Consider the following 26,161-nt stretch of genomic DNA (forward strand, 5'->3'; position numbering starts at 1 on the left):
ATTATTATTATTATTATTATTATCATGGCTCTAAAGCCCTTTGTTGGGCCTTGGCCGCTTTTCAGTTTCTTGATCATATACACAGTCAGTAGGACTCCTTCGGCGAGTGATCAGCCCGTCGCAAGGCCGCTACCTACACAAAGAATAAACGCACACAGACATCCATGCCTCGAGTGGGATTCGAACCCATGATCCCAGTATTCGAGAGGGCGAAGACAGTTCATGCCTCAGACCGTGCGGTCACTGTAATCGGTTTCGGGTTTCTTTAAGGGCGGAAAATTTCTTGAATAGCTGAGAAACTATCAGCTTCTCAGTAATATGATTCGAGACAGTTGCGGCTTGCGCTCCACTGTGTCAGAACCTTGGGGAATTAACTGACTGAAATGCTAACAAAGAAAGCGCTGAACGAAGAGGGGAAGTACCAGAACAGACAGCCTTACACAGCAGCGAGCTTTACAATTTGTTCCCTTCACCAAATGTTAGTAGGATTATCAAAACAAGGAGAATCAGGCCAGCGCCATGTACGTAGCAAACAATATCTTTGTGGGAACGTCTACAGAGAAGAGTCCATTTGCGAGACGTAGATATAGATGGAAATAATGACGAACTGTATAAATTGTGGGGTGTGGATTGCATTCATCTGGCTCAGGATAGGGACCAGTGGCCGGATTTGTGAACACGGCAATGAACGTTCGGGCTCCATAATATATAAGGAGTATCTTGACCAAGCATCTCAAGAAGGACTCTGTTCCCTTGAGTTGTTAAAGTTCTATAACTGGAAGGTTATAGTGCTTCAATTATTTAATGACACCTTTACAACTTCACTGGTCATACAGCTTTGGATGGAAGGATTATTTCGACTTGTGAACTAAGAAGATATGGCAGTAAGCAACTTTGGCCTACTTTAAGGTAAAGCTCTCCCTGTAACAGTACGTGAAGGCCCATAGGGTTGTGAGATGTTGAGGCTCCCACATTTTCTAGATATTCGGCTCACAGATGGCGGCAAGGTTGTTAGCCTTACGCGCCGGCCGGCCACTTTTAATCGCCAGGAAGATTCCTGGTGCTCATTTCTGTTAGAGACTGAGTCGACCTCAGGGACATTATTATTACTATTATTTAGAGAGGGTGGGTTTCCCCATGCACCGCGACCAGTTTGATCTATTGTGCTTCCCTCTATGATATTCTACCAGTCTCTATACCCTACCGATAAATGGTGCGCACCATTAGTCCCGNAGGGACATAGTGCGGCTGGAAGGATTAGATAAATTGAAAAATCCAATGATCACATCGGGAATCGTACCCTCGACCTTCTGGCTTGTAGCATAGTGCCTCAACCAACTACGCTACCGTGACTTGAAGTTATACTCCATTATTAAAGTATTTAACTGCACTAAGGAAAATCACACAAAATACTTGTCAAGATATTAGGTCACCGGGCCGGGACTGGATCCTAGGAACTACCGACTATGATGCAGGTACACTTACCCAGCAACGACGTAAGATTAGAATAGGCACACGTAAGCAACTCACTCCACAGACTTGAATATTTCCCGAGTAGCTGACAGCTGTTCAGTTACTCGAGAAATATCCAACATTTTACGGAACCCGAAGTTTCACTGCCGTGTTCACAAGAGCATGCTACTGGTCGCTATCCCGAGCCAGACGAATCCACCACACAATTTCTCATACCATTCCTTAAAATTCATTTTAACATTAACCTCCTATCCACGTTTTGGTCTTTCTAGTGTCCTCTCTCCCTCAGGTTTGCCACCAAAACTTTGAACCCACGTCTATTCCCCCTTACGAGTGCCCCAAATGAGACATACGGCTTCCAAACCTAAATCTCCCACCCCTCTCTTTTCTCCAAGTTAAAGCCAATACTGTAGAATCTGAGGTTCTCACAGCGGTGGTTATGAGGAGTTCTGTTTTCTGGGATATAGCGCTGTGTAGGATCTGAGGTTCTCACAGCGGTGGTTATGAGGAGTTCTGTTTTCTGGGATATAGCGCTGTGTAGGATCTGAGGTTCTCACAGCGGTGGTTATGAGGAGTTCTGTTTTCTGGGATATAGCGCTGTGTAGGATCTGAGGTTCTCACAGCGGTGGTTATGAGGAGTTCTGTTTTCTGGGATATAGCGCTGTGTAGGATCTGAGGTTCTCACAGCGGTGGTTATGAGGAGTTCTGTTTTCTGGGATATAGCGCTGTGTAGGATCTGAGGTTCTCACAGCGGTGGTTATGAGGAGTTCTGTTTTCTGGGATATAGCGCTGTGTAGGATCTGAGGTTCTCACAGCGGTGGTTATGAGGAGTTCTGTTTTCTGGGATATAGCGCTGTGTAGGATCTGAGGTTCTCACAGCGGTGGTTATGAGGAGTTCTGTTTTCTGGGATATAGCGCTGTGTAGGATCTGAGGTTCTCACAGCGGTGGTTATGAGGAGTTCTGTTTTCTGGGATATAGCGCTGTGTAGGATCTGAGGTTCTCACAGCGGTGGTTATGAGGAGTTCTGTTTTCTGGGATATAGCGCTGTGTAGGATCTGAGGTTCTCACAGCGGTGGTTATGAGGAGTTCTGTTTTCTGGGATATAGCGCTGTGTAGGATCTGAGGTTCTCACAGCGGTGGTTATGAGGAGTTCTGTTTTCTGGGATATAGCGCTGTGTAGGATCTGAGGTTCTCACAGCGGTGGTTATGAGGAGTTCTGTTTTCTGGGATATAGCGCTGTGTAGGATCTGAGGTTCTCACAGCGGTGGTTATGAGGAGTTCTGTTTTCTGGGATATAGCGCTGTGTAGGATCTGAGGTTCTCACAGCGGTGGTTATGAGGAGTTCTCTTTTCTGGGATATAGCGCTCTGTAGGATCTGAGGTTCTCACAGCGGTGGTTAGGAAGAGTTCTGTTTTCTGGGATATAGCGCTGTGTAGGATCTGAGGTTCTCACAGCAGTGGTTATGAAGAGTTCTGTTTTCTGGGATATAGCGCCTTGTAGGATCTGAGGGGTTATGAAGAGCCCTGGCTTCAGGAATATAGGGGCCTGTAGTCCGCTGAAATCCAACGTTTCGGAGGAATATATCGCCTCAGTCTTCAGGGTAGAATGAGCCCAACAAGAAACCACTCTGAAAGCAGATGACAAGCAAACGCTGGTTTATTGCTTGGATCATCTTCCGACCCTGAATGTCGGCTACATCACACAAAATAGTGCTCTTCTTAAAGCCACTATATCTGAAGAACAGAAGGACGTTTTCTATTCCTTTCCATTGCAACATCGACGGACGTGACCACGCGCTCCGGAAGGAACCCGCAACTGTCGGGCTCCATATTTGTGGATGCGCAGGTGTGCCGCAGAGCACAGCCCAGTGGGCTCGAGCGGGATTGCCTGCACACCAATGAATTCAGCACTTCGCTTTACAGTCAATTCGTTGCTGCGCAGAAAGGCTCAAAATATTCTTACAGACGTCATCTTTCGTGTCTTTTATGACAGTGTCGGGTGCTAATATTAGTGGTGACTAATGAAACAAAGGATCTGGAAGGAAGCGATATGGGCATTACCCGGGATTTGACTGGAAGGACTGACAAAAATCGAGACAAAATCTCAGTCAGGGTAGCCGGACTTTTGGCTGAGATTCGAAACGAGAACCTCACGAATAGAAGATGAGAGCGCTACGCCGAAAAGCGGCGGTGGCTCAGTCGATATAGTTCTCTTGCGAACTAAAGCTACAGAGTTTGTTTTTTGTTTTGTTTGTTGCCGTTAGGTCAGGCTGGTCGGTAAATGTCCTTCCTTACTTAAAGAACCAAGATCTTTAACACGGGGAGGGGGGGCGTAAGAATCAGCTGATCAAAACATTCCCAGTCCTTTATGGAACTTGAAGTTTCGCAAGCGCCCTCCACTAGATGCTATCGTGAGCCAACTGCATCCAGTACAAACTTTTCTCACCCCATTTTTAAGGCCAGTTTCAATATTATTCTTGAGGCACGCGGTAGCTTAGTTAGTTGAGGCACTATGCTATAAGCCGGAAGGTCGCGGGTTCGATTCACAATAAGGTCATTAGATTTTTCAATTGACTTGATCCTTCCAGCCAATCTATGGCCCTGGGGGTCGACGCAGCCTCTAACAGAAATGAGTACCGGGTATTTTCCTGGGGCTAAAGGGCTGCCGGCTGGCGCGTAAGGCTATCAACCTCTCCGCCATCTGTAAACCTCGACGTCTCACAACCATTAATTATTGCTGTAACCTTCTGGTTCAATTCACAAATATTTTGAGATTACTGTTTTTCATAGAATCATTTTAAAGACAAATAGAGTAATACTATCCGGCTCAGACCATTTGTAGGGCCTATACAATTGGATTCGTGAGTTTGATAGCAAGCAAAACATGAACAAAAGTTACAAATTTATTAAAAAAGTAAAGTAAAAGTAAAGCTATCCCTGTAACAGGTCGTGAAAACCCATAGGGTTGTGAGACGTTGATGGTCCCACTTTATCTAGACAATCGGCTCAAAGATGGCGGTAAGGTTCTCAGCCTTACGCGCCGGCCGCGCTTTACTCCCCAGGAACATTATTTAATTAATTCCAGGTATTCTCTTCTGTTAGAGGCCTGAGTCAACCACAGGGCCATAGTGCGGCTGGAAGGATTAGGTCAATTCAAAAACATCCAGTGACCTCATCGGGACTTGAACTCACAGTTAAATAATTATCGAGATGATGAGGGGTGTTACTGTTCGTGCCTGCATTTTTCGCATCCATTGCAGTATCCGCCATGCCACGAGGAGTTAATTCAATACAGCGGTCCCCAGGGGCAAGTCGTGGGCCGTATACACGACGAGCTTGAGCTCAGCGCGCTAGAGAGAAACATTTGCTACATAATAAATTTCTAATGCAAATCTAGTTCATTAAAAACACAAAATGTAAAACCAATCAAGCAAATGAATTTTGAACCACATCTACAAGTCAGATAGCCCTAATACGGGCAACATAGCAGAAAACATGATGGCGGCGAGCAGAACACGGCGTTAACAGCGGCATCGTGTAGAAGAAGTGTTAGTTACGAGACGACCGCGCCGCTAATGCAACGGCCAAAATTTAAGCCTCGATCCAAAGATTCACTGCTTCTTGATAATGACGACATACCTACTGATAACGGTTCTTCCCAGCCGCTCCAGACAAATACCGACATAATAACTTAATTCTGGTCATGACCGTTTCATTCCATATCCCTCCAAGGGATATCATAGTGTCACGACTTTGGGGGTGTGACTATAGACGGGGTATGGATTGTTGAATGAATTTACTGACCACTTATACACATGACTCGGAAATACAAGTAATTACAGCGCCTCCGCTAATCTCCAAACTTTACAAATCACTACAGTACCAGTTAAGCCATTTTCGAGTCTGCCGTTTCCTGGCAACGACTTCTAATAGTATAGATTCTTTAGATTCTCGTCCTGAGCTCCTATCTGCACAGGTGCCCGTGCAGAACTCTTGTCAGTTCAACTACAGCGCTATCTCTATTCAGCCTCCCTTACAGGGCTCAACTCTCAACTGACAATTCAACTAACTGGGTCCCAGGCTGGTGGCTATTTCACACCAACCTCCCAGTCTTCCCTTCACAGGCATATAAGTGACAACTAACTGCATCGCCCCAATTGTTTTCAAGGTAACTTCTCAGAACGGACCACGCAGAAAACACAGCCCCTCTATTGTTGTAGAGACACCTTTGCTGTGCCGTTGCATAGCAACGGCTGTGGGCTAATCACATAGACGACGCCGTTCTTCTATTGTTGCGTGCGTGTTGCGGGCGTTACCAAGCAACGGCGGTTGTTTACAGAGCCACTGCTTAGCAACGGGTCTAGGCGCTACAGAAGTTTTCTTGTGTACCTGGCAAATGCCGAGTGAATGCCTTAAATTCAGCGTCCTTTCTAATTCATTATTCATGATTATCCAAAGGGTTTCGTGCTTTTCGCCAGTCCCTCCAGCCAAATGTTGAAATATTACTTTAAATTAGCCGATGACAAGAAATTCCTAGCTTTCTTTGTATAGAAGATTAACTTTAATTGCCGTGTTCACAAAAGCTAGGACCGAAGTTAACTTTGTTGTAATTACTAACAAATCACAAATAATACGTTTCAGTTCGTACTTCACAGGAAGCATATTACGTCTCCGCTACAAAGCCCAACAGGTTAATGCTGTTTATGGATATAATCGCTGTTTATTGTGAGAACCATACGGAACACATAAATACACTGTGTGGGCAGAATGCAGTATATATAAATTCAGTCCGTACCTCACAGGGAACCCATTACGTCTCCGCTACAAAGCCCAACAGGTTAATGCTGTTTATGGATATAATCGCTGTTTATTGTGAGAACCATACGGAACACATAAATACACTGCTTTGACAAAACGCAAGGTCTATGAATGTTAACTAGGGTAGTACGTGACTTACCAGTGTCTTTTGAGGGTTATCTTGTTCGGTAAATGTTATATAATAAAATTTTAAACGCGTAAGTATCCAGCGTATATAAATTATAGTGAATTACTTTTGGAGACGTCTGTACCAGATTATGCACTCCTCACTATACAGTGACAGTATAGCTGTTTGAGCGCTGGATGGTTAACGGTCCATGAGATTTTACTTGATGATTATTGGTGATTCCGGTCGCGTGAAATGTTTCGGCAAAATAAATCTCTGCTCCCCGCTCATCTGTTCCAACCTCTCTAGCTGTGCGTCGTCATGGAAACATCGATAAAACGCCACTTGCTGCCCTGTAAACCGATCATAATGCTACAACTAACCGCCATCCATCCATCCCGTGACACATCGCCCTGTCGCCCTGTGTTGGCTTACACAGCCCGCATAGTCGAGCGACAAAGTTACCAAAACCATTTAAAATGACACAGGAAGTGTAATTACACGTCCGAGCTCTGCACACGTAGAATACAGGGACAGTAAACATGAGATCTGCAGTTTTACAAAAACAATCTAACCTTACAACGAGTCAACACACAGAAGCTGAGCAGGCTGGTCCTGGGTTCGAATCTCTGCCTGAGCAAAAATTCTCCTGAATTTTATCGTGGTTTTCCTCAGTATCTCTACGCAAATGCTAAGATACGCTTCTATCAGGCTATGAAATTTCGACGCTATGTCAACTATATACTGACAGCGCCCTAAAAAATTCATTGAGAGAACAAATCCAAGCACCTTTCATTCTCACTGACCTGTAGATACAGATGCTAACATTCCTAAGTAAGGGGTTTCATCAACACAGATTTTAAGCTATGGAAAGTCCCTAAACGCACAAGAATAAAAATGCGTATATATTTGAGGGGGGTGAGAATGCTGGACAATGAAAAGAAAAGATAAAACCAGAATTACAGCTGCTGAAATACAATCTGAGATCAATGACACAATACAAATGTTTGACCTGAAACACACGAAAACAATCTCAATCACTGTCACAGTTGGGTACATTAGAAGGGACTAATCTCAATCACCGAACCAGTCGGGTCCATTGGAAGGAACTAATCTCATTCACTGAACCAGCTGAGTCCATTAGAAGGGACAAATCTCATTCACTGAACCAGCTGGATCCATTAGAAGTGACTAATCTCAATCACTGAACCAGTTGGGTCCATTAGAAGGGACAAATCTCAGTCACTGAACCAGCTGGGTCCATTAGAAGGGACTAATCTCAATCACCGAACAAGTCGGGTCCATTGGAAGGAACTAATCTCATTCACTGAGCCAGCTGGGTCCATTAGAAGGGACTAATCTCAGTCACTGAACCAGCTGAATAGTAAGACGGACTAATCTCAAACACTGGGCACCGTTCTTCGCCTGAGGAATGCCGGGTTAACAGCATCACGACAACGGACGGCGTACAGAAACGGAGTAATCCTAAGTGACGTATACCAAGAAAAGAATCCTTCAGAAGAATGAGAACAAGCTCGTTCCTTATCTTTAAGTTCACAGAAATGCAAACCGAATTCAGTTGTACACTACACGTTTATGCTGTCACGATGTAAAAGCTAACTCAGTCTAATTCCTAACAAACCAGTATTTAAACCCTAAATTTTCACCACAGAAATTCGAACTGTATTTGAAACAGTTGTTTAGAGAATGAAAAGTTTTTTATACGTGCAAGGTGGGTAACCAGACTCCATAGGCTGCTGATGACAAGTCTATCAGCAAGTGGAAGTTTTAAATTGGATTGTTCGGTTCGTAGTGCGGCCGGAGATGCAGGGCTGTCACTGCTCGTGATCAGAATCGTCACGTGTTTCCCAAGGCCCCGCCTAACAAATATTTTTCCTCCTGTTTCATTTTAATGAGACCAAATATTATTTTAGGTTCCGGTGTTTTAAATTTATGGTAAATCCAGCAATTTTTCGACATAACTTTTAAGATAGACAGCGAGAACTGTCTGCAATATAGCTACAATTATCAGTACAACTGTCACGAAGTATCAATACTGGGTCCCACATGAATAGCTTCCCCTGGTTTTTGTTAGCCAGAAAAGGGATAGAGCTTACCTTATTCAGTCACACAGCATTCTAAACTTTCCAAGAAATCAGGCATGTGTTTCACAGTTTTTACAGTTCTCCACAGATGACTCCATTATGGATCCATCCATGAAGATCGAAACTCCACACAGAGACCACCAAAAATAAAAAAAAAACCGTGGCCTGTAGTCCGCAAGCAAACTATACCGACCGAGCGACCGCCGCTTGTCGGCGAAGTTAGTGCCAACTTTAGAGGATAGAGGGTGTCGTGTGGTGAGCGTAACGAATCCCCATGGCCGTTAATCTCAGTTTTCTAGACTGGAGCCGCTATTTCCTTGAAATACCTCCTCAATTATCCTCACGAGGCTGAGTAGACTCTGTTCCAGACCCACTGCATCTCATAAAATCTGGTAGCGCCGGGAATAAAACCCGGAACCTCTGGATCTGTAGCCAAGAATTCTGACCACTATACCACAAAGGCGGTCATTCCAATGAAAACACCAACAGAAAATCGACAGTCAGAAAAAAAATGATTGGGGAGCCTGGGTTCCAGGATTAACGTTGATAACGTTATTAAATTTGGATTTGTATTGGAATAAATGTACTTTGTACATTACAATTGAAGTATTTTGAAACATTATTATGTATTGTTGAAATTACCCAAAGCGTTTAGTTCGTAGTTACGTCAGCAAGTTGAAGAGCTTGGTGATTGGTTGATATCAAGATAGGTCTGCGATAGCTGAAGTACGAGACGCAGTTCATGCAGAATAAACTGTCCACATTTCGTCCAAAGACCATATCGATGCAAGAATTAGATCTAGTAGTTCCTTGAGAAAGACCTCGGTTCAATTTTAATTGTATATAATTGGAGTTTGCGTAGGTTCAATTGACGTAGATGCTTGTGGCATTTTATTTTCCTGGGAGTTTTCTGTAATTACGCATGTATTCAACGTATAACTATTTATGTGTTTCTGTATATTCACGCTGTCGGTCGGCATTTAACGTTGTTCGTTTTGGTACATTATTACAATTACTCTCGGTGTCACGGCTTCAACCATTTGCACCCTCTCATAATAACGTTTTCAACGTTTAAAACAACGCGTTATAGGAACATCATCATACACATATGGACCCCCCTCCAGAAAAGAGGGTAAAACAAGTACCAAGAGATTATAATAAAGAATTTTAAAGTAAATTTTGGTTAATTCTGTTTTAACTAAGTGCAGAAGCAATTTAAGTTTTCAGACTATTTGTTCAACAAGCCACATCAATGCGTAAATTTAAGTGATAGACTATTCAACATGAGAATCTGAAGGTGAAGACGAGTGCATAGCGTATGGAACATGTTACTCTACTAAACTGCTGTGTTCAATGTTCGGTGTAATGGCAACGCTACATCCCAATCGACAAGCAACTACGAGGAGCCAATAAACAGTGTCAAGCCCACAAAGAATTACAAATCAATAAAGAAACGGCTGAAGACTAAGATCTTGTGGCGTGTATCGCCGTGTAGGTCACAAAGATCGGTAGACGGAGGTTATATGTTCCTCCGAAAAGTGGGATTTTCTCGGAACTACTCACCTCCACTCCCCCATACGTCTTCATGGCACAGTAGTTAATCAGTTAAGCACAGGGCCGCCGTTAGAACACAGAACACAATACTTCTCATACTTGACGCAGTGATAGTCTCATCCCCAAACACAACAGGACAATGGAGCTTTGTATTCGAAGTGAATGATATACTGAGTGAGCCCTGAAGGCGGATGACGACGAAGAGTGAGGGAACCGCAACAGAGGCAGCCAACATTGCTGGTAGGTAAAATAGGTGAAGCTACCATCCGCCTTCAGTGCTCAGTCAAACAATACAGGCCTAACCTATAACAGGTACCTAATGAAAAAGTTGGGCAGACGCGGATGGTGACCTCTAAGGCGAAATGCGATAGGGACTACGCCCTTAAATTACTGAAGGTTTAATCTGCAACGCTCTTTACGTGTAGTTGCCAATTCAGATCCCGAGCAGCTGCATGTATGAGATGCACGCACGCGCAGTTGAGATGTCATGGAACTGATTGCCCTACACTGTAATTGACCCCAGCAGACAGTTATTCAAATGTTTCATTGTTACTTGGAAGAATATACGTCTCTCTTGTACGCTAATTGCACAGCAGAGTAGGTGCTTTTCTTTTCATAGTTCCATTGTTTAACGTTGTACCGTGCAAAACGAGAGGCGATACGAGTAAACAGGACAAGGCAGTCAGGAAGGCCGTGAGATACTGACTGGTTTGATACTTATGTCACCACAATCACCACTTCAATGTCAGGAATAAGGATTTGGGGGACACTTTCCGTATAGCGACTGGCTACTGGTTGGACGACAGAGGGTCGGAGTTCGAGTCCCGGTAGGGTCAAGAATTTTCACTTCTCCATATCGTCCAACCGGCTCTGGTGTCCACCCAACGTCCTATCCAATGGGTACCGGGAGTAAAGCGGTTGAGGCGTGAAGCTGACCACTCACCTACGACTTGTGCCGAGGTCAAGAAAATGTGGCTCTATACTTTCACAACCCCATACACCTTCATGGTGTAGTGCTTAATTAGTTGAGCACAGGGACAACTTTTGTATCCAACATATTTACCTTAGCAATAAATCGACTGCGTGCCAATAATAAAGTATTATCGTAACTGAGGCATCAATTAAAATTTTCTAATTTCTATTGCGAACGCCACGATGAATCGAGTTCCCTAACACACAGAGAACTTCTTAATACATTATGCTGCATGGCTACAACTTACGTAGTAGGTCACGAACAAGCGAGCAGTCTGTGTCAGTACACAGAGTGTACTGATACTGATAAAAACTGATGAGGAAAAGATGCAGTATAATATTTAATGTAGAGGAGATGGTTTACGATTGACTACTTGTGCGTGTTATTTGTGAGAGTTGGCGTGAAAACGTCGGACTCGACGTATCATTCGATAATACACGTATGTGGGACCAGAAGGGAATACGGGAGAAAGCAGGGGAAGTTAACAGTAGGAATGCTTCCACTAAGAAGCTTCGCGCTGAATTATGAACAGGTGTTTTACTAGTTTCGTTTCAAAGAAATGTTCTGATAAAGTACTGCAACTTAGTGGTATAGCCACGTGCTACGGGCTGGAGAGCCCGGCATCGATCTCCGGCTTTGTAAGAGTATTCTCTTTCCCACAGCGTTCATATTGGCTCTGGGCAACAGCCAGCCTTCCTTCCACTGAGTACCGTGGGCTGTTTTGCTGGATGTAAACCGGAAGGTGAGTAACTCACGTCCATCTAGTGCCGAGATCAAGAATCGTGGAGCTATACCTCCACTTCCCAATACGTCTTCATAGCACAGTGCTTAATTAAGCACACAGACAACTTGCGGATATACGAGAGCGAGAATGGAATTAATGTTCGTGTTGGAACGCAAGCATCGAAGTGTGACGCGGAAACGTTTTCTCGTCAAGTCTGTCCTATAGGCAACTGCCACGTGTTTCACACGGCGCCACTTACTTCATTATTAAAACTCTTATAACTTAACGGCATATTTCATAGTGCCTTGATGTACATTTAAAATAAAACAAATATTAATAATTTTATTTATCATTTATTTATTTATCGACGCACTCTTTTCCATAGCTCAGACAGGTAGACGCTGACGTTTCTTAGCGGAATCTGGGGTTCAAACCCGTATAACTTTATACCAGGTTCGTGGTGGGTGAATATGGTGCAGCAGATTTTCTTCGAGTTTCCTCCGTTTATTCATCATTCTACTATTGCTCAGTACCCACGTTTCACCGTGCCCTGAGGTGTATGATAACCATCACCAGGCAACACATTATCACATCCTCGGTCTGTAAGTTGGGGGGCTTCATGTCTGACCAGGCTGTTTCGAGAGCAAGGGAGTTGGTTCAATAATTAAGATTATGCAGCTTTGAAATGGAGGATGAATTAAAGAGGATGAAGAAAGAAGTGGTTGTGGCCTAATTCAAAGTACCATTCCAAAATTTGTCTGCAGGAACAGAGGATAGTCGATTTCCGGGCTGATACACCAAGGAGAAGTGCTACTCACTTGATCGCGAAATTGAGGGGCCATATCGACATGACACTCTTGACACCCCTGTGCTAGTTAGTCATCTAGTGTAGCCATGCAGGTAGGTAATCCAGTCCACCACGCCCTCCAATACAACATGGTACAATGTACAAGCTGTGACGCGACTACACCCCGGTCCTGACAACTTCAGGTGTGACACAACGCCCAGGGAGGCCCCCAATTAAACTTTCAAATTCACAAATAAAAAAGTAACAACAAACAGACTTTCTTCTCAACGTGTGCTTGTTCATCAGTTTCCCATGTAACCATGGTAATTACTGCTCTTATGACGTAGCCCACACTGAAGACAGAAAACACACGATCAACTGTACAAGAGAGTGGGATGAATGCATCATCTGTTAAATGGAGACGGGCAAGTTCTTAAGGCTGATCCAAACCGCAAATTCATCGCCAGCTCACTCTTTCGTAAGTGATACTAACGCTTTAAAGACTGAATTTATTCCAGATAATATATAAACATTCACTTCGTACCTCACAGGAAATACTCGTATTACGTCTCCACAACGACAATCCGGTTAAAGTTGTTAGGGAAACAGTCGCTGTTTATTGTGAGAACCATACGGAACACATAAATGCACTGTGTGGGCAGAATGCAGTATACACGTATATAAATTTAGTCCGTACCTCACAGGAAACACATTACGTCTCCGCTACGAAGCCCAACCGGTTATTGCTGTTTAGAGAAATAGTCGCTGTTTATTGTGAGAACCATACGGAACACATAAATACACTGTGTGGGCAGAATGCAGTATATATAAATTCAGTTCGTACCTCACAGGAAACACATTACGTCTCCGCTACAAAGCCCAACCGGTTAATGCTGTTTAGGGAAATAATCGCTGTTTACTGTGAGAACCATACGGAACACATAAATACACTGTGCGGGCAGAATGCAGAGTTCTAGTGTGTCAGAGCAGGCGGTACATATAGTAACCACTGGAGTTTAGAGAGTTAACTGCATGAAACAGAGTTCTATTGATAAGCTGATATTAGCCCAGGTGGTTAACTTACCCACCTTTTATGGAACCTGAAAATTCATTGCCGTGTTCATAGAGTCCGCCACTGAAATCTATTCTGTACCACACAAATCCTGTCCACACCTTCATATTCTCTTTATTTAAGATTCAGTTTAATATTATCCTCTCACCTAATCTCTGTGTTCCAACCGGTCTCTTCCTTCCAGGTTTTCTAACTAACATTTCGTATGCATTCTTATCTCTCCAACGCGTGTTAAATACCCTGTCCAGCTCATCCTCCGCGGTTCTATCATCATCTTAACAACGTCCTATGACAAATTTAAATTATGAAATTCATCAATATGATATATTCTCCAAACTCACGTTACTTCCTCCCTCATAAGTCGAAACATTCTCCCTAGCACTCTGTTCTCATACACACTATATTCTCGAATGTGACGCCGTGTAGGCCGGTGAAAATTCACCGACGTTTCGAAGGAACATACTACCTATATCTTCAGGTATGAAGACTAGAAAAGCAAGCAGCAAACAAAGCAGTAAGTTCCTCCAAAACGTCGTTCAAAATCTACCGGTGTATACGGCGTCACATCCCGGAAGATAACTATCTTACAACTTCAATCAATGCCCTCCCTTTAACCCACACAAAATAACATGTACAACTAGAGTTCTGTATGTTTTGGGTAGACGATGCAACAGGAAGTGTTCCCCGAACTGAATCTGCTGATTAAGAGTGAAGAGCAACCTTAGTGGTGATCTTCAGTTTACCTGTGGGTGTACACAGCTGACTGCGGACTAACATCGTTGGCGAAGTACAACCTTAGATTTCACTGAATAATCACCGTACCAGCTCATCATCAGACGGTAAGTTTAATGAGAAAAGACCATTATTATCGTGTAACCGTAACGTGAGTTTCAGATAAAACTCACAAATGATGCAAGTATGTCCAAGATCGTTATGTTATCTGCGTCCATTACATTTTAATTCACATATTCAAAGCAGGTGGTACACACAGTAATCATTGTGCTAACATCGTGGGCGCCGGCTGGGGAGGGGAAGTCGTAAGCCTTGTCCCCACCCTGAATTTTTGAGAAAAATCAATGTTGAAAATGATATATTGTGACGTATTGCGCTATGGAGGACATCCCCTCCCCCGCCAGCGGTGACGTAACAACATCGGGCGCTGTCGCTACTACGGTAACGGGCCAGTCAACACTCCGCCCCCTCCCCCGCGGTGATGTAGCGGGTGATGCCGCGGTTGCTATGCAGCAGTAAACAACTCTCGACAGCGTTCCCCAGCAACACCTGTAAACACGGCGACTAGGCAACAATGAAGCGAGGCGTTTTCCCGTAGTCTGGCTGAGGGTTTATAAGAGAATACCTCCACCGTGACCCTGCGCCTCTCGTCAGAGAGGGCGCTACACATGGACAGGACAGTAACTTTCATACAAAAGAAATATCTGGTCATGAGCCCCAGCTGGGGCTCGACACCAAGACAGACAGACTGACTGACCGTCAGTGGTAACGTGACTCTGACTGTGACCCTGCGAGTAGTAGGAGGCGACGAAAAGGGAAGTCTCAAATCTGAGACAGTAAAATATGGTCGCAAGTCCCAAGGGATTTCGACCCAAGAAAGACTGCACTGGCAAGGGCCAGCAGCATATGCAAAAGACAGACCCGTCCTCTCGTCAGAGAAGGCGCCCCACAGAAACAAGACCGTAACTGTCAAAGGGTAATAATTAATATCCGGTCATGAGTCCCAAATGTGGCTCGACACCAAGACTTACTGACTGACTGACCGTCAGTTGCAATGTGACTTTGACTTTGACTAAGAAGTCAGTTAAAGTATAGCAGCCGCCGAAGACAGTTGAATGGATTCGCCGAGATGTAGTTGAACAGAAATTGAGATAGTGAATTGTATAAGATGAAGCTTGTATAACTGAACTGTATAAGTGTGGAGCGGGGGGAATAAATTCGCTATATTCAATACGGCTTAAAGTTATTTGTCGCGTTATACACCCAACACGTGACAACATGTTCCCCTCTACGACACTCAATAAAACGCTCTTAAACAGCCTAAGTGGAAGACCGTAAGGAAAATTTCTGGCTGCCACCCTCCGCCCTGGAGGCTAATCCTAGCGAAGAGCGTGTATAACATCACACAAAGGAATTTCTGTATTTATCTTCACAGTACTTTGATTCTTGGCCAGTGAATTAGCATCACCAACATGCAGGCTGCAAGATATTCATTGCTGCCTAGGTCACTCATTTCCGGTAGTGTCTGACAGCGCATTCTATAACAGATTTACAAATAAAAAGCACTGCCAACTAAAAACTCGCGACACACGTTCAACTGTTCCAACCCGACTAGATATCTCATGCATACATATTTTAATTAAGCTAACAAGTTCCTCTTGTTGGGCCGTGTCTAATTAAAATGTTACGCAATGATTCTCTACTAACCAAATCATATGCCCCTTTCTAAACATATAAATAGCTAATACACTCATCAATTATACTCCAGCTCCTTTGTAATGTCCGTTGAATACAAAGAATTTATCAAAATGTAACCGTTTAAAACAGAGCGGTAACTATAGGTACCATGCGCTTTAACACTGAAAAAAATCTGAATTCCTCCTACATTGTGTACGTGTTTCGTATAATTCTCACAACAAACAGCGATTATTTCCCTAAACACCATGAACCGCTTGGTCTTTGTAGCGGACACGTAATGTGTTGCCTGTGAGGTACGAACTGAATTTATATATACTGCATTCTGTCCACACAGTGTATTTGTGTGTTCCGTATGGTTCTCACAATAAACAGCGATTATTTCCCTAAACAGCATTAACCGCTTGGTCTTTGTAGCGGACACGTAATGTGTTGCCTGTGAGGGACGAACTGAATTTATATATACTGCTTTCTGCCCACACAGTGTATTTATGTGTTCCGTATGATTCTCACAATAAACAGCGATTATTTTCTTAAATAGAATTAACCGGTTGGGCTTTGTGAGGTATGAAATGAAATGTGTGCGTGTTATTCGTGGTAGATGGCGTTAAACGATGGCCTCGACATGTCACTTGATAGCCTGGAGATCTGGAAAATACTGTGACATAAATAACGTGAAGTTAATAGTAAGAAACATGTATAATAATGAAATTTCCAGGGCAATTATCAATGGATGTTACATATGAATTCCAGTCTAATGTGTGCCTGTTTACCATCTCTGATTTCTTAAGTTCACAGATGGCGCGATTTCTAAGGGAAACTACGATGTAATATTCTCGGTTAAAATTTTCGACGGACATTACACCAGTTTTATAACACATGTGGGACATTGTTTCTCCGATAAGCGCGACATTATCTTGCCACCTTTCGCGAACACATTTGCCTCAACTAATCGCGCGTTCCTTGAATTCACTAATTGGAATACTACAAGAGTAATTTCGATTTGAGAATCTCACAGCGGTGACTACGAAGATGTATCATTTTCAAAATCAAAGTCGCATTGCGACTGACGGCCAGTCAGTCAGTAAGTCTTGGTATCGAGCACCCTGCTGTGGCTCATGACCATATATTTATTACTGTTTGACAGTTATGGTCTTTATATCATCTTCTTCGATGTGACTTCATATAGATCCATGTAAATCCGCCGAAGTTTCGGAGTAACGTAATGCCTCCATCTTGAGGATCAAACGAACAAGTAAATGGAAAGCGGCAGCACATCAAGAAGATATTGTCACATGTAGAACAGTTTTGCTAGGCAACAACAGCGATATAAGCAACTATGCAAAGTAATAGCTCTGCAAACAAAGGCTGTTGCTAGACAATGTCTGAGTAGCGATCACGTGGACACCACAAAAGACATTAACGAAACAACTGCACTGGAATAAAAGAATGGTGTTTTCTGTGCTGTCCGTGCCGAACTGTTGCAAGCAGAACAAGTTAGGAGCTGCAGCTGGAGGACTCCTGCGGTACAGTCGTTGTGAGCTGTTGCTGTGGGAGCTGGTAGCAAAGACCGAGTACCGTCGAGAACCCACAGAGGAAGGGGAACGTTCGTCTTTGTAAGCCACTACCAAGTAACGGCTAGTGTGTCCTTTAGTGATCCGTGAAATGTGTAGAACAGTGATAGCATAATTCTTACGTATAGTTACGAGTTATAAGAGTTCAATAAATCCGATTACCAATCCAAACCCCGTCTGTAGTCACACAAATGCACGTTACGATATCAATGTATGTGATAAATAGCATGGGAACTAAGAGGACGATTACAGAAATAGCTGGAGATTAGTTTCCTTCATTTCCCAGTTGTACGAGCTTGGGGCCATGAGGGCTCCTTTAGGTTAGAGTTTCGTGGAATTCGTGGCGGGCTGGTGTTCGAAATAAGCTGCTCATTTATGACGGCGTTTCCTCCTGTTAATATTCCTAAAGTTAGTGTCGACTTGGGTAATTTGAATTCTGTATTTATTGCTTCGACCTTAAGCCGTGAAATTCTACTTTTTTTTTCAGTTGGACACGCTATTCTGCGATATTAAGTAGGCGTTTATGATTAGTATAATTTACGGCGTTCTGATTTGTTGCGCTCTTAACTTGCGGTTACCAAGTGTGGAACTAACAACAACAACAAAGAAACCGGTAAAAAGTGAATTAGAACAAAAATCGACGAGTCAAAATGTCGAACACTCACAAACTCCTACAAAATTACCTGCCGTTTAGAATTCGTGTAGCCTTTGTCAATAATACTGGGGGCCCTTTCCTCGGGGATAAAGCGGCAGGGGAGTGAAGCTGACCACTCACTAGCTAGTGAGTAGCTAGTAGCTAGCTAGTACTAGCTAGTAATAATAATAACAATAAATCTTGGTATGAATTACAAATCATAGGCACATTCTGACAATTGCTCCACGGGACAGACAAATAAAGCTCTCACGTTCCAGGCCCGGCCCACGGGCCGTAGTTCGTCAACCCGTGGTCTAGCTACTGAAAGCGTGGTAAAATAACCCGCAACAAAGTGAGGTAAGCGGATGAAACTACGAGCGGCGAACCGGCATACTTACAGTGGAGCTGAGGCTTACTTTTCAAATGGTGAATCCCATTCGAACTGCAAAGTTATGAGTATTGTTTCGGAGTGGAGTTACGTACATCTGTCGAGTACTTCTGAGACATTTCAATGAAGCTCGATATACTGCCGTTAGCTGCACGAAATTCGAGGAATTTGCTGCAAACTGAATGACCATTGGTTTCTCAGGAAGGAATTTGCTACGAACTGAGTGACCACTTATTTCTTAGGTAGGAATTTGCTACGAACTGAGTGACCACTGGTTTCTTAGGTAGGAATTTGCTACGAACTGAGTGACCACTGGTTTCTCAGGAAGGAATTTGCTACGAACTGAGTGACCACTGGTTTCTCATAAAGGAATTTTCTACGAATTGAGTGACCACTGGTTTCTTAGGTAGGAATTTGCTACGAACTGAGTGACCACTGGTTTCTCAGGAAGGAATTTGCTACGAACTGAGTGACCACTGGTTTCTCAGGAAGGAATTTGCTACGAACTGAGTGACCACTGGTTTCTCAGGAAGGAATTTGCTACGAACTGAGTGACCACTGGTTTCTCAGGAAGGAATTTGCTACGAACTGAGTGACCACTGGTTTCTCAGGAAGGAATTTGCTACGAACTGAGTGACCACTGGTTTCTCAGGAAGGAATTTGCTACGAACTGAGTGACCACTGGTTTCTCAGGAAGGAATTTGCTACGAACTGAGTGACCACTGGTTTCTCAGGAAGGAATTTGCTACGAACTGAGTGACCACTGGTTTCTCAGGAAGGAATTTGCTACGAACTGAGTGACCACTGGTTTCTCAGGAAGGAATTTGCTACGAACTGAGTGACCACTGGTTTCTCAGGAAGGAATTTGTTCTACGGATCTGAAAAAAAAATTATTTCAGTAAAAAAATATAGGACAGTCACGTAAAACTTGAACGGAAGGGACATCTGCACCACCACAGGCCTATGTAAAGAAAAAAAAACGTGCACACTATGTTTAGAACTCGTTATCCAACGTAGCCAATCCCCACGTCCGCAAATCAAAATGACGGGGATACGATACTGATGTGTTTCAGAAGAGCCTCTTGGGTGGAATCTGCCTGTCACACTTCTCGAGCATAAGGGCTCGGCCCCTCCTGACTTTGGCCGCCGCAGGTTAGAGATTGCTGTGGGAATATGATCACAGCACGAGCCTGCGCGTTAGTTTGACGAGTGTGACACGACGAAGAGGCTTAACATCAGAACACAGAAACTTGAAAGCGTCTGACACCGACTGCGCTGATGGAAACAGGAAGAAGGGGAATGCAGAATTTTGCTTCTCTTCTGCATTATTCATTTCCTGTCTGGATAATCTGTCACGCCTCGCCATGATCCGAGGCGCCGCCCAGCGGAGAAAACGCGAAACTCAAACCATCATTCTCAAACTCTCCTTCTCTTTCTATCTCTCTCTTTCTCTGCTTCAAAGTTCTCTGAACCTCCCTCCATCTTTACCCGTCCCCAAGACTTTATTCATGTCATACAGCTCTTAAAAAACTCTGCTGAAACTGTAACAAAAGACTGTTTGATGACGTCAAAACTTCACTTCCCCCCCTCTTATTCCCCTTCTAGCGAGCACAAGTTGTGAAATTTGCGTTTACACTGACATCTACCCGCACAACATTAAGTTACGTCTTTCCCCTTTCCATGTTCATAGATCAGAGGCAATGCAAATTCTTCCTTCCACCGTTTCAATTTAATTTATGATTACTTCCGTTTCCCAGCACTAGATGGAAACCCACTCCATCTTGTGTCACATGCACTCACAGTTCCGAGTTAGTCTACCAGATATCACTAGCAGCAAAAAACCATAGAGCGCTTCGCAGTGGTGATGTATGGAAGTAATTCAAGTGCTGTCATGATCTGTAGGCTCACCTATGTGGCCTCTGGCAGCTGGAATATAATTAACGTAGAGATAAAAGAGGGATCAAAACATACAGATAATTAGTCGCTTAAAAGTTAATAAAATACAGCAAAAAATATACATACGCCAATTAACAGCGTTCAACTATTTAAAGGGAGTTTCACAAACATCAGGGCGAATTCTGCCACGTCAAGGCTCTGTAACTGCTTTAATCGGCGAGACAATTAAAAAATACAAGTGCTGTGAGATTTCTGGTATTCCCGGTAATATTTTTTTGGAAGTGACCGCATAAAGCCTGGTAGAAGTTTACAGATATTTCGGGGATAACCTCCACTCCTCTGTTTCGTGCAATCGCGGCATCACCTACCGCTCACTCTACTGCGAGATCTATTTACGAGCTTCCGTAACCCCAAAAGGTAATAACTGTGAAGAAGGCAACCGAAATATTTGTCGAAACAATGAAAATTCTTCAACATTTTATGTGGCGTATTCCCGAAAGCCGGAATCATACAGTTTGGGTTCCTTCATGCCATTCGTTGCCGCCTGCTTCTGCACACATCAAGGCTAATCTTGGGCTAACAGCTTTCTGAATCGCACTGCGTTGCGCCATCAAGGATAATAAACCAATCGATCATTCATGATCATCGGAGACGAGACTAATCTGGTGGTATGCATGACTGGTTTAGTTACAGACCGACCGCTCGTTCGGAAATTCCGCGGCTCCTCCTATCTGCGCACTTGTAAACAATTAGTAATTCTTCCGCTGTCAGTTATATTTAACTTGCCCAGTCAAAGGCTGTTTGTCACAAATAACCGCAGGCATTCAGATATGAGCTGCAGATAACTTGTGCAAAGATTACAACAAGATAATACGACGAGTCTCCTTAATAATAACAGTCACCCTCTTCTGGGGGTGTAAAATTATTGGAATTCAGGGGTACGCGTGACGAAAATAACGGGCTCTAGATAGGACGAATGGATTTATTCGTATTCTTTTACAATTACACACATGAAGAACGTCTTCAACACTTCAGCTGTTCGGCTGCCTTCTGAATTCCCTCCGACCGGCGGTTTCTCAGCTGCGTCTGACTGTCTCACACATAAATCTACTCGTCTGCAATCTGCTCTACCTGCTTGGTAACACGATGAATCTTCAAGAGTCTGTAGTTTCTCGAATTGTCTCTCCCTCATATCAGCTAGGACGACGTCTGTCTTTCGTAAGCACACTAATTCACTTCTTAGCTTCAAGAAAACTCAATACGGATCACCGCACTCCAGGGTTTCAGTACTGTCTTTCTTGTCTTTTAATGAGTCGTTACCATGGATATTAATTTGTCCAAAATCTGTTGCCACGACAATTCGTTGTCGAGGGAACGTTTTCTCACAAACCGTTGCCTATCAATGACAGTCTCTTCTGATTCCACCATTCCGGGCTTTCAGGCGACATGTCACAGCATGAAATAAAATGTATATTATTTAATTAATAACCACTATGTGAAACAATAAACTCCTGGAGGATGGAAAAATATTATATTATATACATATACGTATATGCATAGCAACCGCGGCATTCCCCGCTACGTCACCGCGGGGAAGGGGAGCGGAGTGTTGACTGGCCTGTTACCGTAGCAACGACAGAGCCCGATGTTGTTACGTCACCGCTGGCAGGGGAGGGGATGTCCTCCATAGCGCGATACGTCAAAATATTAATCTGCCCATTCTTAGAATATGTTCAATCAGCTGATATACAATTCAGACAACAAATGCTGATATATTATCGAAAATTAGCTCCGTAGGCTACGAAATGTACGACTGGGGAATCGGGGTTTGATTCCCAATAGACGGAGAGATTTTGCTCCTCTCCACCTGTCTCTACTGCCCCTGGGTCCATCCAGCCTACCCAAAGCATACCGAATCTCATTTCGTGTGGTGTATCTGCCGTGCCTCACCTTCATTTGCTGTCGAGATTAAGAACCTGGTCATAGTTTCGATTCCCGATTAAGTCATCCGATTTTTTTCAATCTACCTAACCCTTCCAGCTGCACTACGGCCCTGGGGTTGACTCCATCTCTAACAGAAATGAGTACCAGGAATCTTCCTGGGTGCAAAGGGCTGTCAGCTGGCCGGCGTGTAAGGCTGACAACCTCACTACCATCTATGAGTCGACTGCCTAGAAATGTGGGAGCCTCGACGTCTCACAACCCTATGGGCGTCCACGGCCTGTTACAGGGATAGTTTTACTTTTTATTTTTTTATCCTTATAGCTCTACCTCGACTCCCCGTGCTCCCTGAGTTCCTGGTGTTTAATTCAGCACAAGGGCGACTCTAGTTTATTATCGTGCTTCATTTAGCCCCATCCGCTAACCACCCTTGTCACTTCAACATCCTTGCCACCCGTAAACGTGTTCTGTAGGCTCTGCTTCAGCTGTCCGATAATAAATTTAATATTTTTATGGACTTCCTTATGAACCATTTCTGAAAGAAAAACATAAATAAACGCTTAACTCTAAGGTTTCCGTTTGTCCCTCACTCCGTCCAATACGCTTCGTGTGCGAAACTACAAATGGATGCTGACCAGACTTGGTAGGCGTATTAGCAGTTTGCACCAGAAGTTAAACGGCGAATTCACCTTCGGTCTGAATCCCTTCAAACCCATACATCATATTCGGTCACTTTCGTGATTCAGAACAGAAGAGTAACTTTATATACCATGTTGGGAATCGTGGACTCAGCGCGACGCGATAACGCACGCGTTACCGCCACTGCTGGTAGGCAACAGGAAAGTAAACACTTTCCCGCTCTGACGTAACAGTAGATGTGCTGCTGGAGGCGACGTTTCCCACTTGTCCGATATATATATATATATATATATATATATATATAGCCGTGCTGCCTAACCACTGGCTTCTGGTACATCGGACAAGGCGAAGCCCGACACAGAAAGTATAAGAGGCTTAAACTTGGCGGCGGTCAGGCATACGACCGTTCAAGTGACTAAGACTGCCGTGGTAGCGAGTACTACTAGAAATAGGGAATAATCTGCCGTACCGAGTCTGGATTGACAGAGGCCTTGTATATATTGTACATAGGAATATGAATTAAGATTAAATTTGTAAATATATGTAAATACTGACAATGGACTTACTAACACAGACTATGACTGACAAATGACAGACCCGACCTCTCGTCAGAGAGGGCGCTCCAAATGAACAGGACAGTACCTTTCATATAAAGAAAAAAAATCTGGTCATGAGCCCCAATCGGGGCTCGACACCAAGACAGACAGACTGACTGACTAACCAGTGGTTAGCCAGCACGGGGAATTTACATTTCTACAGATTTAGTGAGAGTTGTTAACACGAAAGGACCGACTGTGAAATGACTTGTTCAACATTTTGTGTTATAGTTACGTTGAATTGTACTTACGGCGTTGAATAATAAAATGACGACGCAAGAATACGCCTCGAGGTCTTATTTCTCTACATACCAACAGACGCAACGATAAGAAACTTGCATTTCGTAAGGTTTTAGCTTTCACAAAGAATAAATATACTAAAATTTTCTGGGGGGGGGAGGCGATCAGCCGTGTCAATATTAAGTTTAAAACCAACGTTCCAGAGATCTTCTCTGTCTCCACGATCACTATCGATGACCGATAAGATGTCTGATCGTGGTCTAGTCAATTTACAAATTTCTACCTTATCTACGGCATAAGCTGATAATTTAAAGAATACGATATTCAGTCAAAATATCTGAAGTTGTCATGGGCGTGAATAAGAAAATTGCAGTCCTTTTGATACGGAACACTGTAGCTTCTAGAACAGGTACTGATGTTTCGAAATAACTCTTCTAACATGAAGACAGAAGCACCAGTTTCCTTGGAAACGCTGGCACGTATCTACAAAACTACACAATATCACGTCCTAAAAGACAGTTATCATTAGATATTAGGTCCGTGACAGAGAATATCCGTAAGATATGTGGATATCACTCATTCAACCAATCTGTTACAGGCCGTCTATCAATCAACCGACACTCTTTGCTGTTGAAAACTGGATGAAAGTTAAAACGATTGATAATTCGTTTATGAGGTTTTATTTGATTTCCCTCTGAATGGTTGTCTGTACTGTAAATTAACGCTTAATAAACTATAAATCAATCATTCACAATTCATTCAGACTCACATAGCGAAAAACATCGAAAAGGGATACACACTACAGGCAATATGTTGATCAGTGATAGCCAAACTGCATATGGCTGTAGGCCTTATGTGCGGTTACTACTCAGAAAATTAATATCCTGTAAGTGTGAGATTATTACACGTAATACGATTTACTAACAGATGAAGCAGGTGTACTACAGACGCAAAGCAAAACGAACTGATCTTACGTAAATCACAAAGCTTCCCTGATATCCTGCTTACTCCGAGCCACTATATCCTTTCCTTTCTTTGTTTTTTTAGTATGGACCAAAATGTAGTGGTCCAAACGCTGTGTAAGCTACTTTTGAACTGAGTTTCCATGGAAACGGCTTGTGAACGAAATAGCAACAAACGGACAGCATTGTTATTGGATAAATTATTACCATCCACTGGGGTGTCGCATCGTTACGTCTACTGGCATATTTCATTTGCTTCGTGGATTACTTTACGACTCTTGCAGTATCTGTATCAGTATATATATTGTAGCGTGTAGACCCGTTACTAGGTAACGACCGCGGAACAAACATATTCCCACGGTAACAAATTCACATGCAACAATAAAGGAACTGTTGGAAACGGTGTTTTCTAAGCGGCCCGTGCCAAGGGGTTTATATATAGAAGACACGAGCCGAGCTGTAATCAGTCTGAGTGGAGGCGGTGTCGAATACCTCCACCGTAGTTCTGTGAGCCGTAGGAGGCGACGAAAAGGGAACCCAGTGCCTGGTGGTGTAACCGGGCTACCCTGTTCCTGGGGGATATAAATACGGGACCTGGCCTTCCAGATTGAAGGGAGACCGATTGATGGAGGAGACGTTTATTCACCGTGTGAGTGAGACTTTAGCTCGTAATTCGTGCTTGAAGTGATTGGATTGAGAGATTCTGAGCGAGAGCGTCGGAGTTTTTTTCGGATGGGACTGAAAGGATTGTCTGTTGTTTAGGTGTGCTCTCTTACTGGTGCACAACTTGTGAGAGATTGTCTGTTTGAGTAGGAGTTTGAGAGGTCCCAGGTGACCATAATCTTGAGTGTTCATCTATAGCCACCTAGTGACTATTCTGTTACCAGTGCATCGGTGGCGGTGGCCGTCCCGACTGCAACGGTCAAAATGGCGGAGGCGACATCGTGTGAAACACGATGGAACGCAATAGTGGCTTCGTTCGAGAGAAACCACGTGAACCTAAAACTCAGTAATCCTGACTGCCAGGAAGACATAGAACTACTGGGGAAAGGGCTCCACACGATCGGACAGCTTATCCATAATTCGCCCTCAACAAACGGAAACAATGTATTATGGAACAAGCTGATATCAAAATCCGAGGCAGAGAGGACAGTGCTGTGTAAGCACCTGGAGGGCAAGACGCTGTTTACAGCCATGCTGCGCCTCTATGCTGCCATCCACAGGGAGATGCGAGAGTCTCTCCTGCTGGAAG

At 43.6% G+C, this 26,161-nt stretch overlaps 1 protein-coding gene across 1 annotated transcript in view; it reads right to left on the reverse strand.

Moving 5' to 3' along the window:
* LOC111866711 (pancreas/duodenum homeobox protein 1) overlaps window positions 1–26,161 on the reverse strand; it is a 482,718-nt gene that overhangs the window by 429,562 nt on the left and 26,995 nt on the right. The window lies entirely within an intron of this gene.

Source organism: Cryptotermes secundus, unplaced genomic scaffold (genome assembly GCF_002891405.2).
Source record: "Cryptotermes secundus unplaced genomic scaffold, Csec_1.0 scaffold66, whole genome shotgun sequence".
In the NCBI taxonomy this organism is placed as follows: domain Eukaryota; kingdom Metazoa; phylum Arthropoda; class Insecta; order Blattodea; family Kalotermitidae; genus Cryptotermes; species Cryptotermes secundus.